Here is a 14,337-nt window from a genome sequence, read left to right on the forward strand (position 1 = left end):
AAAAAACATTCACCATTGGCTGCAATCCATAAACACGCCAAAAATCACTAACACACTCCCAGGAATGTATAACAAAGTTGAACAAGCATTTTCAATGCAACGGGTCTCGTGCTTGCTCGCAATAGAGCTATTAGCGTTGTAAACTTCTAACCAGACTTTTCTTACCACATAAACTAATACTGAAAAGTAAAATAGTTTCACGTATGTGAGCCGATGGTCTCCATGAGCGTGAAGGAGACACAGAAAAGGAAACAGAAGTTCGCTCGCAGTGAAACTTTACGGCAAAAGTGCAATTATCCATGTTACTGGCAAAAGTGCAATTACCCATGTAACCAGAAAAAGTGCAATTATCCATGTAACAGGGTCGATGTCATGCAAAGAGCTGGACTTCTGCCCAGCTTGATCCTGCTGCGCAGGAAAAGAAAAGATAAAGTAGTCGAGAAACCAGCTGAAAACACAGAGCCATGTATGTTTTCAGTAGTGTACCGGTGCGCTTGAGGAGGGTAGACACCGGAAAAGGCATGATGTATGCATGCCTTTCACAATGGAATCAATCGATTTTTAAAAGGCAAGCCCATGATCTAATATAAGTGATGGGCATGACATGGGCATGGTTAGAAGCCCACATAGGGATTACAACCTGGTCCGGAGCACTTGCGCGCGCTCGACCCTAAAAAAGGACCAATGGCCTAAAAAAATATAGCATTTACGTTTTTCTCTTTTTCTATGATTCTATGACATCTTCGTGTGACTTCCGATAGACGGCTGGTATGTTGAATGGTTTAATTGAACTGTTGGTTAGTCCCTGCGATGACGCAAAGCACAAGCAGTGTCCACAAAGCGTGGCCTCCGGGTGACTCAATAAAACCTACTAACGATGTATTCTTTTATTTTCTGTTATGCTAGATGCAAATCTAAGTCTTGTTAGAATGGTGATCTGTAATTATGTTCACTAAGGAAAGCAAAATGCTCGCTCTGTAGATATTACATTATTAAACAAGGATTACAGTGCAGGTTGCAGTTTGATCTATCATGAATTATATTAAAGTGAATACATCAGACTTTATAGAAAGCTCTGCAGCATAATGACCTTGGGCACTTTGTGAAAGTGGAGCAGATATTAGTGTATACTTTCGGATGACAACTGTTTAGTTCTGCATTGATTGTATTCTTCGTTTAATGGAAGAGATCCTTAGATGACAGGAAAAGTCTAATTTGTTTTGTAAAATGTGTATGGTTAGCTCTAAAAGGAATATAGCCCCAGTACTACAGTCTCACAGCTTGTTATTACGATGACTACAACCAGGACCAATCATCACTCATATTTCGCTTTTGAGTAAACCAGTTCTCTATCAAAGGCAGGGATGTGAAGCAATTAAGGATTCTGTACTTGGCCACTCTGGTCCTGAACAACAGGGGCCTCATTGCAGAAAGTACCCCCGGGGTCAGCAGGTGTGCGCTCCCACAAAATGTGCCCTCGGGGCATTATGGTAGCATAGAGAAGTCTATATATGTGTGTGAAGACCCTTACATTAAACAGATTACCTTGGGGCACATCTTTCACCGGGACAATCAAAAGGGGGCATTCCTTTACGTGCCCAGGGGTGTGAACCATGCAAATGAGCGAATACGTTGCCTTTGTGCCTGTACCATATTACAAACATGAGGCCACGAGACCGTATGCTCGATGCAGAATTCAGGCCCTGCCAGTCTTTCAATGTGTTCTCCAAGTCCCATCACACGCTGAAAATGAGTGCCCGAAAAAATTGAAAATCTTACGCAAACACTTTTTGCTCAGGGACAACAACTATCAGTGATGCAATGCTGATCATACCCACTAATTCCCAGTAAGAGAATCGAGCCGAGGCCACTGCCTACTTCTAGGGAGCGAAGCCGCATTGAGTAAGGAATCCCAAAGATCCACCAATGAGCTACTCTTCCCTATCGCCCAGACGGGGAAATGCTCACTTTGAGCAAGGATAGCCTCCCCATCCAAGTCAGATTCGTGACCAGCCCCTTATAGAAAGATCTAATGCAGTAGTACCAATCTTGGCAATCACTCAGTGAGCAAGGACAGCCTTGCAACTGGGCCACAAGAGCAAAATAACCACAACCTGGAGAGGATGTATTAGTAGACAGACTGTAGTACCTACACCTCTAAAATTTCTCTCATGGAATGTTGATATAGGGTTTGAGATAATGGACTCAGAGTAGGGCTCATATATAGATGGACATGATACATGTCTTTTCCAAGAAACCTGTTGTCTGGGGCCATTCTATCATTCTATCATTCAGGCTTCTATTGCTTTCACAGTGCTGCATTGCATGCAGAGAATGGAGGCCCATGAAAGGGATTGGCAATTTGGGTCAAGACTGTCCCGAGCTGCAGAATTAAACCAATTAATATTGAGGCAAACAGTATCATGGCTGTTGTTCTTGTTCTTGAAATACCAAAAGACCACATGATAATAGTGCATGACATACAACAGGATATCAGGTCGGAATGCAGAATCTAAAATAATTTAGCAGTTTGAAGCTAGTCTACTTAATAGCCCAGGGAAGGTGAACTGGATTATTGATCGGGTTCTCAACACCACTTTTGAACACCTGGCAAATAACCCACAGATCTAACTATGGAGCTAGATCTGAGATGGAGGATACCAACACCAGAAATGCTGGTTGTCAAATGGTCAGCCAAGGCCATGGAAGTAACTGCACAAAACATGGAATATCCCTTGCCTGCCTAAGGAAAACCTCTGCCACAAGGGCACTTGTCAAGGAAAAAAAGTAATTCTTCTTCTTTTTCATTGAGACAATCACCCACTCTAGTAATGGCATGCTTCATCAACAGATTCCCCTGGCCCTCAAAAGTCAGGATGGGCTCAACCATATTCCAGAGAGCACTTTGGATATTTTCATGACCGGGGTGTCTAAAAAATATGAAAATACCTCACACCTGGGTATCCCTTTATTGGTTGTCTAGGTGGGTATGGATTAAACTTATCTCAACGTATACAGTATAGGTCCTACGACCCTAAAATGGATGACAACTTGTTTCAGCCCCTATTCTAGGGCTTCTCTGGTCCATGGCTTTCATCAGGACATTTTAATATTCAATGCCACAGTGTTGCCAGATTTGCAGTGAAGAAGTGTATGCATAGAAGGCATGAAATAGTAATTTGCCAGGATGATGCCCTATGATGAATCATGCCACTACTAAAGTGGGTGAGGGTCTTAATATAAAAAGAAGAAGAATCTTTTTTATTCTTTGACTAGTGACGGGGCCTCCACGTTGGTTGGTTTTCCGTAGGAAGGCAAACAATATGGCATGTTTTGTGTTCTAACATTTATGAAAGTGTATCTTTTGGGCCTTTACACTCTATGTTTCTTATTTACAAGCCCCACGCGCTACCGGTGCATCACTTTTTGTGATGCACCGGTGGCACATAGTCCATGCTCGTATCTACAAGGATGCGCAAAGCCGCTTTGTGTGGCTTTTCATGGCCTTGTAGATATGGTGTAAGACAATGCAGTGCAAGTCACTGTGTTGCCTTACACTGCATCAGGGAGGTGTACCATGAGCATTGCTGTTTTTGTTCCCATGCAACAACTCTGGGTTTTGACGCTTTCCTTGATTTATAAGAATCTGTAAACCTGGGAATGTGTCAAAACTGTATACATCCTCAGGGCAGGTGCAATAAGGATAAATATCTTTATTTCTCCTTGTTATTTCATATTTCTATAGAGGAACATGCCTACCAGGATTGTTTTTGTGTAAGAGGGCCTACGTTGGCGCTAGACAGCAATTTGTGTTCCAGTGTAGGGGGAAGGACGGAAATGCACCGTTTCCTGTAAATAAGGTGCATTTCTGGTCTTTCAATGTAGTTCAGGGCAGTGTAGCAAGGAGACTTGCTGCAGTGCCTTGCACTACGGGGCTTGTAAATATGCCCCCAAGTTCAACCCCACCCTCCCTGTAATCAGGGCCCTATTGAGGGATTTATGTGCAGATTGTATAAGCATACAAGTACCTGCCCTGTCCCTAAAGTGGGATTTAAGAGCATGCAATGTTAGATGTGAATCAGGCAGAACAGGCCAACACACATGCAAAAGACTTGGCTGTGCAAGTCGAATCGACTATATTTTAGTCAAACTAAGTCCATAGCTTCTGTTGGATAATATGATCATCTTAGACCATAAGGACAGTGACCACAACACTCTTATGATGACCATGGCTGGCCTTCCAGATTTTTCAGTAAATGGTGCTACAACACTGACTCTGGGAAAAATTACATGTACAAACAATAGAAAACCTATAACATGGGGCTGGTTTAAAACAAAACCATGAAACTCTGGAAAAGGTCTGTGAGCTGGTGGAGGACATGACCTAGAACATCACATTACACAACAGAGTAGGGGGGTTATCGATAATAATTGCCCAACATAACTGTCTTATTAAGAATATAAGAGAGCAGCTCCACTAGGAAGTAAAGCCTAAGACCAAAAGACTCTTCTACTGCAACATGCTACAACAAGGCTGACAGGACAACCACGAACAATCTACTTAAGCCCATGAAAAGTAACAATAAAGTAAATCTGCAGCCTGTCAGGAAAGCATATACATGTTCTGTGTCAAAGGGCAAAAACAATTTGTGAGAACTTGATTATTGCTACTATTTCCAAAACCAACAAGCTCTTTGGGGCATGGCTGCTTTTGGATCTGCCAAAGCTCCCAAAGCGTTTAAATACAGCCACAAGACTGGGTAGACCGCTTTAGCAGCATATGTAAGGTACACAGTTACACAGTGATATGCCAGGAGCCCAACTAGATCCCAGACTTCTGGAAAGAAATGGCAAATGCACTATATTAGTCATTTATCTACAAGACACTTATGGAACCATCAGTGGGATCAAGTGTGGTAAGGCACCAGTCCTGGGCAAGGTCCCAGGTGGTCTTTACCTCACAAACCTAGATGTTTAGGCACCTTACAGAAACCGTATTTCTAACTCAATTTTAGAAGAAGCAAGTTTATGATATCTTGTCAGGCGGGATTCAGATCTAAGATTAGTACACTTGACCATGTCTTTCGCTTTTGTAATAACTATTGGAAGACCATGTTAATTAACAGGGGTCTCTTGGATGTGGTCTTCGCTGATGATGCTCAGTCTTTGATCTGATTCTAAGAAACAAACTCTGGGCAGCCATAGATGACATGGGACTTCCACACAACCTATTGTCCATAATGATGTGGCTACATGCAAGTAATTACTCAAGGGTAAGATAAGACACTGAAGAGCAATTTACCAATCCATCACAATCCAGAGGAGAGTTAGTTTTCCCTGTTCATCACAGAGGTAGTGAGCTGGCTGGATAGGGATTGCTGTGACATGCTGCAAATGGGAGGAAGAGGATACCAGCCTTACTGTTTATGAATGACACACATTTACTGTCCAAGGCCCCATTTGGCCACCAGGAGCTCCTAAATACCTTCAAACCATTTGGCAACGGGAGAGGGGTGAAACTCAATACTAATAAGACTAAATATATAGTTTTTAGCAGTAAAAAGTCCACTAATATATGAATGTAGGTAGGCACAGATGATATTGAGCGTATCTCTAACTTTGTTTATATGAGAGTAAAGCTAACGTGCAATTCGTCCTGGACCCAGCAGCTACATAAAAGCCAAGAAACTCTACAACAGTATAGCCGAAACATAATAATACTGCACAAGTCCTCAATGTCAAGGGTATTTTCATCTGCCATGGAAATCTATATTATCAAGGCACTTTTTACATCCTTATATTGTGCCAAGCAATGAGTCCTATGCAAATTGCTTATTTTATCCATCACGCAAATAGAGTACTCAGATCCCTTTTCGCTCTCCCCAGAGTAACCCACCTATCCCAATGTATATAGATCTGGATCATAAGCCTACCAATCAAAAGGTACACAGTCATCCAATTCTATATTGGCATTATCTGTGGGTAGCAGATGAGCTGGCCCTTCATTGAGTCAGGTTCAGTTAACTTCTCTGCTGTACTGACACCGTGAGTATACAATGGCTGAACTACATTTAATCCTCATTGAACAGTTTGGGAATAGGAAAGTTCTGGAAACACACTGAAGAGATGGCCACTGTTAGACCCCACAGCCTTAGTGTGGTCTACCTCAAAAACATTTGACTTCCTCCTCCATATTTAATGACGTTTTTATTGCTGAACTTAGAACTCTGTGCATGTTACCACTGCTTACCAGTGCTAAAGTAACTGTTCTCTCTCCTCTAAACATGGTAACATTGGCTTATACTCAATTGGCATAGTTAATTCACTTATAGGTCCCTAGTAAAGTGTTAATACATGTGCCCAGGGCCTGTAAATTAAATTAAATAGTGGGTCTGCAGCACTGATTGTGCAACCCACTTAAGTAGCCCTTTAAACGTGTCTCAGGCCTTCCATTGCAGTCTTTGTGTGCAGTTTTACCTGCCATTTTGTCTTGTCAAAATAAATATTTTGCTAGGTCCAAACCTCTTTTTTTAATACATATAAGTCAGCCCTAGCCTAGGGTAGGCACTGGACAGCCCAGAGGCAGGATGCAATGTATTTAAAAAGTAGGAAATATACTTTTAAGTTTTATGTGTCCTGATAGTGAAAAACGTTCAATTTAGTATGTCACTACTGCAAAGCTGATCTCTCCCTAAGGACAGCATTAAAATAACATTAGAGGTGCCTATATTTTATAAGTGTAATTTCCAAATGGGAGTAAATACCCAGCTCCTGTTTTGGGTTTCTGGAATCACAATTTAAAATCCTAACAAATGGTGAAGTTTGATATTAAATTATTATTCTAAAAATGGCACTTTTAGAAAGTTGGCATGTTCTTGCCTAAGCCATTTAGGGCCTCCTTATGTGGTTGGTGAGCTGACTCCTGCCCTGCCAGCCTCGTGGAGAGGAGACTGCCACAGAACTGGCAAGCCCATCAGCCCTATCACAAGGTTTCCGCTTGGCTGATTGGCGGAAACCTCAGATGAAAGTGGAAACCGTGCAGCGTGGAGCTGAGGCCAATGCCATCGTACAGAGGGTGTTCCCAGCACCGTCATAATGCACACGTAATTTGGCAGTCGAACCACCAGGAGTGCAGTGGTCCAACCACCACCACGAGTCTGGCAGTCTGAAGACAATCAGACTTGTAATGAGGCCCATAGCATCTTCAGCCTGTCTCTGGTCTCATGACTGGGTGTAGCTGATGGCTGAGCTTTGTGTATTCGTCTTAGACAGCCACACTCAATAGGGAGCTTAGGTGCACCTGGATGGGCCTTCATTGCAGGATGGGAGGGACGACATGGGCACATCCCCACTTATACCTGATTAGGCTGAGTCCTGCCTCCACACAAAGGGCTCCATAACTCCTATAGTCATGTAGCCAGGTCAGGGAAGGCGGGATGCCTGGGGACTTCAAATGGAAACCTCTAGAAGCTTCTCCCCCACTTCCAAGGCACTGCTGGGTATAGACACTAGACCTCAGACTCCAACTCTTCAGTATACTTCTGGACCTGTGAATACTCTGCCAGGAAGAAAGACTGCTGTGCTGCTACAAGGACTACAACTCTGCTGGACTTCTGCTCTGAAGGAGTTGCTACCCTGCTGTGCTGACCTGTTGTCCGCTCCCCTCTTACCTGGGTGAGAAGAACTGAGCCTGCATCTCTTGAACCCTGAACCCAAAGAAACACAATGGACTAGCTGGCTGTCCTCCTGATATGAAGCCTCAGGAACTTATCAGGCATCCAACAACCTTGCATCTGCACCTGGAATCTGCCATCTGTGAGTCTGACTTGCCAAGTAGTGCCACCCAGTAGGCATAAGTGCCCTTTGAGGCTCTATAGAATCAGCAGAACCTATGCATCTCCTCTGCAGAGTGGATTCGACCCATGACAAATACCTGCAGCACAGCTCTTCAGAACCGTTGCATCACCCGTACTGTGCAACGCATCCTTGGTGCAGGCCCTCGCATCCCTCATTGACGATAGCCTCAACGATGATGCCAGCCTCCTCAATGCACCATCACAGATCTTCAAACCAATGCATAGCGCCAACTGCGAGCCACATCCTTGACACCGGACTTTGTATTGCAAGCATTGTCACCAGATTCCCAACTGCGATGCAGGCCCTTGCATCACAGACTCGCTGCATCTCAGAACCAATGCAGCGCTTTGACTGAACAACTCATTGTTGATGCGGATTCATGCAACACTCTGCAAACTAGGATTTGAGGTACTTTGTTCAGCAGGCCTAACTGGGTCCCTGTGGTCGGCCCACGCTTCATCACAGTCAGCCTGAACTTGTGCATTTGTCCCGGTCCAGAGTGACTAGATATCCCAAGTTGGCACTTTGTGCTTTTAGCACTATTTTTAATTAATTGTTAAAATTGAGTATCTCCATTTCTATTAATTGGATTTTTGTCATTTTGGTTGTGTGTTATTTACTACATTATGCTCTGTTTTATACCCTGGTCTGGCATCTTTTGTGTGGTGTTTTCACTGTTTCGCTGTTTGGAGTGTTTTACAAATACTTTACACATTGCCTCCAATTTCAGTCTGACTGGTCTGTGCCAAGATACCAGGGGACTGAGCACAGGTTAATTTGGGGTTTCCTTGTGCCTTACCCTGACAAGGTCTGTGCTTGCTGCTTGACCAGGCTTCACACCCCAGTCAATCAGTAACTACAGTTTGGATATGGTATCCAAAACACCAAGAGCTTCTATGAAAACTGGAGAAACCTATAAGGTGTTTTGGACAATTGCCCTGCTTGGTTTACTGTGCCGATCTCGTCTTCTTCTTCTACATAGAACATCTCTCACAACAAAGAACATGGGTAGTTCTGCTATGCAAACATGACAAAGATGCACTAGGAGTGCTCAGATCTGAAACGTGTTCCTTAGTTGGATATTTCATGTCCAAATATGTGTTGCCTGTCTGTTGCTTAGAACACAGCTCCTAATGGAAACGTAGTACCGATTAATTACTGTTTTTTAAATCACATGCAATGACATTCTTAACCTTTTTAGCATTCTAAAATCGATTAAAATATTTGTATTCAGTTTTTATGAACTCATGTACCTTCTACGAAGTTTAGTTTAGGATAATTATTCGGCAAATATATTGTCTAGTGGTCAGTCCAGTTACTAACATATGTTGTATTGTGTTTTTAAGTAAAGAATTTTCCGAGATAAACAATTTTTATGGTGAATTACCGGGTTCGATAAATTTCACAAGCCATCTTCATTTTTGTCAGGTCATATCTGCAAGAATTGTTTTTGAGAGGGGTACTCAGGAATTAAGGGTGTTGACGGGGATTGTAAAAGTTTGTGCAGTAAGCACCAAAATCCACATTATTCACCATTACTGAGAAAAAACATGGTAAAGGTATAAATTCCGAGCTCTGAGCTGCTGAAATTGATCAGGTGCTATATAAACCTCCAACCCACAGCAGGAGACTGAAGTCCTCTCAAGGAAGGCCAAGTCCTCTGAGATTATCCTGAAAAGTTAGGTGTCTATGTACATATAGATATCCTGTTAGGAGGCCCAATCATCCTAAGAGCGTGGCAGTATCTCCTCTACCAGCCATACTTCCTTTGCACCACTGGACTGGACCTGTTAGTAACCCCTTTCCCTTTCTCACAACACACTTGCCCCCACCTGCCTTCTACGGTCTTTTTCCTCTCCCACTATAGGATGATTGTTAAGTTTCAGTTATTTAAAGCCATTTCCATTTACTCACAGTCTCTACACCTCTTGTTTCTTTTACACCCAAGCCCTTTGCTCTTTCCTGACACCCCTATCATGTTCATCAACCCCTTACTTTCAATAACTACCAGAATGTTTGCTTTCTCCCTGCCTCTCTACATCACTTACCTTCATGCAATTAAAACTATTGTTTCATGATATCTCTGTTTGCTCTCTGTGATATGTAGCAGCAACGCAAATGAAACCTTCACCTGTAAAATCTTGTTAATGTTGAACCTCTGCACTCATAAAGCTGGGAAACGTTTTCTGAAAACCTTCAAATCCTCAAAGGCAAAATATCCATCCCCCACAACTGGGCTGTTTTCCTTTTCAAGGTAGTTCACGTGTGACTGCTTACTTAATCGAGATCTCTCTTTTCGACTTAAACCAAAAATTCAAGGGCGGGCTGCCTTCACAAAGCGGACCAAATGGGGGCCTACGCACAACGCCTCCCCGGGGTGGGACGGAAGCCCAGGACGGGCAAAGAAAAGCCTGCGAAAATGTTGCGCACGGATTGGCGGGAGTCCTTAGAACCGGCCAATCCGGGCACACCAGGTGAAGGTAAAAAGGCCCCCATGGAAGGCACCCTCGCAGGCTGCAGCAGGACCAGGAGTGAAGGCGATCATGAAAGGAGGCAGTGCTTGAACAGCACCAAGATCAGATTTTCTGATAGACAAAGTAGCTCAAGATGTTCTTGATTGTAAAGGGGATGCTTGGGACATTTGATGACTATTAAATGTGATTTGATGTACCATGTAATGTCTTTCTGAATGTGTTGTAATACACTGCAGCCATTTTAATCCAAGCGAATGCTCACTTGTGATTATGAACAAAAGGAACAGGTGGCATGCTGGGGAAGCATGGCGACCCCTGGTTAGGCAGTGAGTCCTTGCACAGATGGGAGGTGTTACAGCATGGTACCAGCAACCTGATCTGCAAGTACAGAGATCTCAAGTTATCCAGTTACACGAATGAGCTGTGCATTCTGTCCAGGTTTTTCATTTCTTGCTGAGATTTTCAGGAGCGTATCTGCGTTCTTTGGATCTGACAACCCCCTAATAATTGGATTCTGGTTTGTGTAGTTGGGTCCAGGAATCCCTAACGTGGTTAGGTTTCCACTCAGATTAGCAGCCCTCATAGCACAGAAACACTTCTCTATGAAACTTTGCCGAACTTGTATACACCCATCTGGTGCTTTATTTGTAAAATTAGAAGTGCTAGTGACCCAAGGGCTGCTCAGACACCGGAGTTTGGCGCTATACCACATCAGAGCTCGAATAGCAAGGGTGTGCAGTCCAAAATTCACTTCAGGCCTCTTCAATACACAGCGAGGACCTCCCTGCTCAATTATCTCACTCTTACAGGTGTCTGCTTTCTTCATTGGTGATGCATTTTCTGTAATTCTCTTCCCCATTTTTTTGTCTTGTTTGTTTTCCCTATGATGGTCTTTGGAAATGTCTGCTGTGGAGAAATAAGTGCCAACCCCAAAAAATAAGTGCGGTACCCCCCGCAATCACCGGCTCAAATTAAGCACTAAACCCATTCCTTCTCTTCCCTCTCACACAAAACAGGCAAGGAATAAACAAAGGATTGTGTGGCTGTTATGTGGAGCTAAGAAGCCTTTTATATTTAGGACTATTTTCATCCATTTTTTCATTTAATGACAGGGGCCTGCTCCCTGTGTTTCAGGTCTCAGAGTTAAGGACAGTGGGTTTCTGGTCTGTTGCTAGTATTGGGGTCCACATACCGAGAGACAGTGGGGTTTTGGGCTGATGCTAGTGACTGGGCTCTCAGATTTAAGTACAGAAGTGTTTGGTCTAGTTGCTATTATGCTGGGTTGTTATCTTCAATTAGAAAATGATTCTGCTCTGCTCCTTGTATCTGTGATCCCATTTTTAATGATGTTTCAAATTGGATTTCTGGTTGTCAGAGTACGCACCCTGTACAAGAAGGAATCGCAGACCTAGTCAGGGTAAGTCAGGTACACTCTTAGAGATTACATGTGCTGACCCTCTGCCACATTGGCATAGTGCATTCTGGCTAATCTAGAGGGTCAATGTGTAAAGTATTTGTGCAACACACACAGGGTAACACAATGAAAACACCACAAAAAGACTCCACACAAGTTTGCAAAATTAGAATATTATATTCTGAACAAACAAGGCCAAAACAATAAAATCCAATAACTACATGTCGAGATATGAATTTCAGAAGAATAAGTGTAGGTTTAGTGCTTAGAAGCAAACAGTGCTTTAGGGGTTACTTGAGGTCGCACTGGATCGGGGCAAAGTCAAAAGTTCAAGCTGACCGCAATAGAGCATAGAGCACTGGCTTGGTAGAGGAGCCACGCAAGCCCAGGAACTTTGACCCTAGTTGCAAACATGAGATGAGGGGTTGATGCAAGGGTAGATTTGTCAATGTAGTTCCCACAGTCAAGAAATACATTGATTTTTCACATGCAGTGATGGGGATGCATTGTTTTTTTCAAACATGAGCGTCAAAGCAGCGATGCGGTGATTCTGAAGTCGATGCGCCAAGTTTAGCTGTGTCCACACTGTCGAAGGGATGCATCAGTTGTCCTTTCAGGATGGTAGTGATGCAGTGTTCCAGTGCCACACCAGTCCTGATGCATAGATGCCACTTTTAAGAGGCAGGGGATATGTCAGTCAAAGCGGTGGTTCCGGAGATGCTGCTCGGGCCCCAAGTGCAAAACGCTGATTTTACTTCCACAACAGGGTTGATGCGTCAGTTGCCGCTTTTTCAGCAGGCAGGAGATGGGGGGATTTCACTGTTGCAGGTATCTGGGTCCACTTCCAGTGAACCAGGCACAGGAGCAAGGGCAGAGGCTTTAATTTCCCTGACTCTCACCAACAGGAGGCAAGCCAACAAGCCCCTGCAAATCACTTTGGGTTGCAAGGCAGTCCAGCTCTCCTTCAGCAGGATCAGAGAGCTGCAGGCAGAAGGGCATCACAGCAGAAAAGCAGAAAAGCAGTCCTTCCAGGTCAGCAGTCCAGCATAGTAACAGTCCTGATGCAGCACAGCAGTTCTGCTGTCAAAGTTTGGTTGTAGGTCCAAAAGTTGGTGGGGCCGAAGACCAAGTACTTATACCCAAATGTGCCTTTTAAGTGTGGGTGACTTCAAAGAAGGGTATTTGAAGTGCACAAGTATTGTTCCTCAGCCCTGGCTGGCTCCAGACTATCTGTGGGTGGTAATCATCCCTTTGTGTGGGGTCGGGCCACTATCTATTCATATGCAAGTGTCAGCCCCTCCCTCCTTTCCTACCCAGGAGAAGCCATCAGAATGCCGATGAATGCAGATGAGCACTCAGACACACCTAACCTTCAATCAATCAATCAATCAATCAATCACGATATTTATAAAGCGCGCTATGTACCCGTCAGGGTTTCGAGGCGCTGGGGGGGGAGGGGGGCTGCGCTGCAGTTAGCGGTCGAAGAGCCAGGTCTTGAGGAGTCTCCTGAAGGCGAGGAGGTCCTGGGTCTGGCGTAGAGATGTGGGGAGAGAGTTCCAGGTCTTGGCGGCGAGGAAGGAGAAGGATCTGCCGCCGCAGGTCTTGCGCTGGATTCGGGGGACGACGGCGAGGGCGAGGTTGACGGATCGAAGTTGACGTGTGGGAGCGTAGAAGTTTAGTCTGGAGTTGAGGTAGGAAGGTCCGGTGTTGTGCAGTGCCTTGTGAGCGTGGGTGAGGAGTTTAAAGGTGATCCTCTTCTCCACCGGGAGCCAGTGGAGTTCCCTCAGGTGAGGGGAGATGTGGCATCGGCGGGGTATGTCGAGGATCAGTCGGGCGGAAGCATTTTGGATGCGCTGGAGTCGTTTGATGTCTTTGGTTGGGATGCCTGTGTAGAATGCGTTGCCGTAGTCCAGTCTGCTGCTGACGAGGGCTTGGGTCACCGTCTTTCTGGACTCTGTTGGAATCCACTTGAAGATTCTGCGGAGCATGCGGAGGGTGTTGAAACAGGAGGAGGAGACGGTGCTGACCAGTTTGGACATGGTGAGGGCCGGGTCCAGGATGAAGCCGAGGTTTCTTGCGTGGCTGGCAGGGGTGGGTGGGGGTCCGAGGTCGGCGGGCCACCAAGAGTCGTTCCAGGCCGAGGGAGAGCGTCCGAGGATGAGGATTTCCGTCTTGTCGGAGTTGAGTTTCAGGCGACTGTTGTTCATCCATTCGGCGATGGATTTTAGTCCCTCGTGGAGGTTTGTTTTGGCGGTGAGTGGGTCTTTGGTCAGGGAGAGGACGAGCTGGGTGTCGTCGGCGTAGGAGATGATGCTGAGGTGATGCTGGCGGGCCAGTTTAGCGAGGGGGGCCATGTAGACGTTGAACAATGTGGGGCTGAGGGAGGATCCTTGGGGGACGCCGCAGATGAGGTTGGTGGCTTTGGAGCGAAAGGGGGAGAGTCGGACTCTCTGAGTTCTGTCGGAGAGAAAGGAAGAGATCCAGTGAAGGGCTTTGTCTTGGATGCCGGCTTCCTGGAGGCGGGTCAGTAGGGTGCGGTGGCAGACTGTGTCGAAAGCGGCTGATAGGTCGAGGAGGATGAGGGCCGAGGTT

This window comes from Pleurodeles waltl, chromosome 6 (genome assembly GCF_031143425.1).
Source record: "Pleurodeles waltl isolate 20211129_DDA chromosome 6, aPleWal1.hap1.20221129, whole genome shotgun sequence".
Classification (NCBI taxonomy): Eukaryota; Metazoa; Chordata; class Amphibia; order Caudata; family Salamandridae; genus Pleurodeles; species Pleurodeles waltl.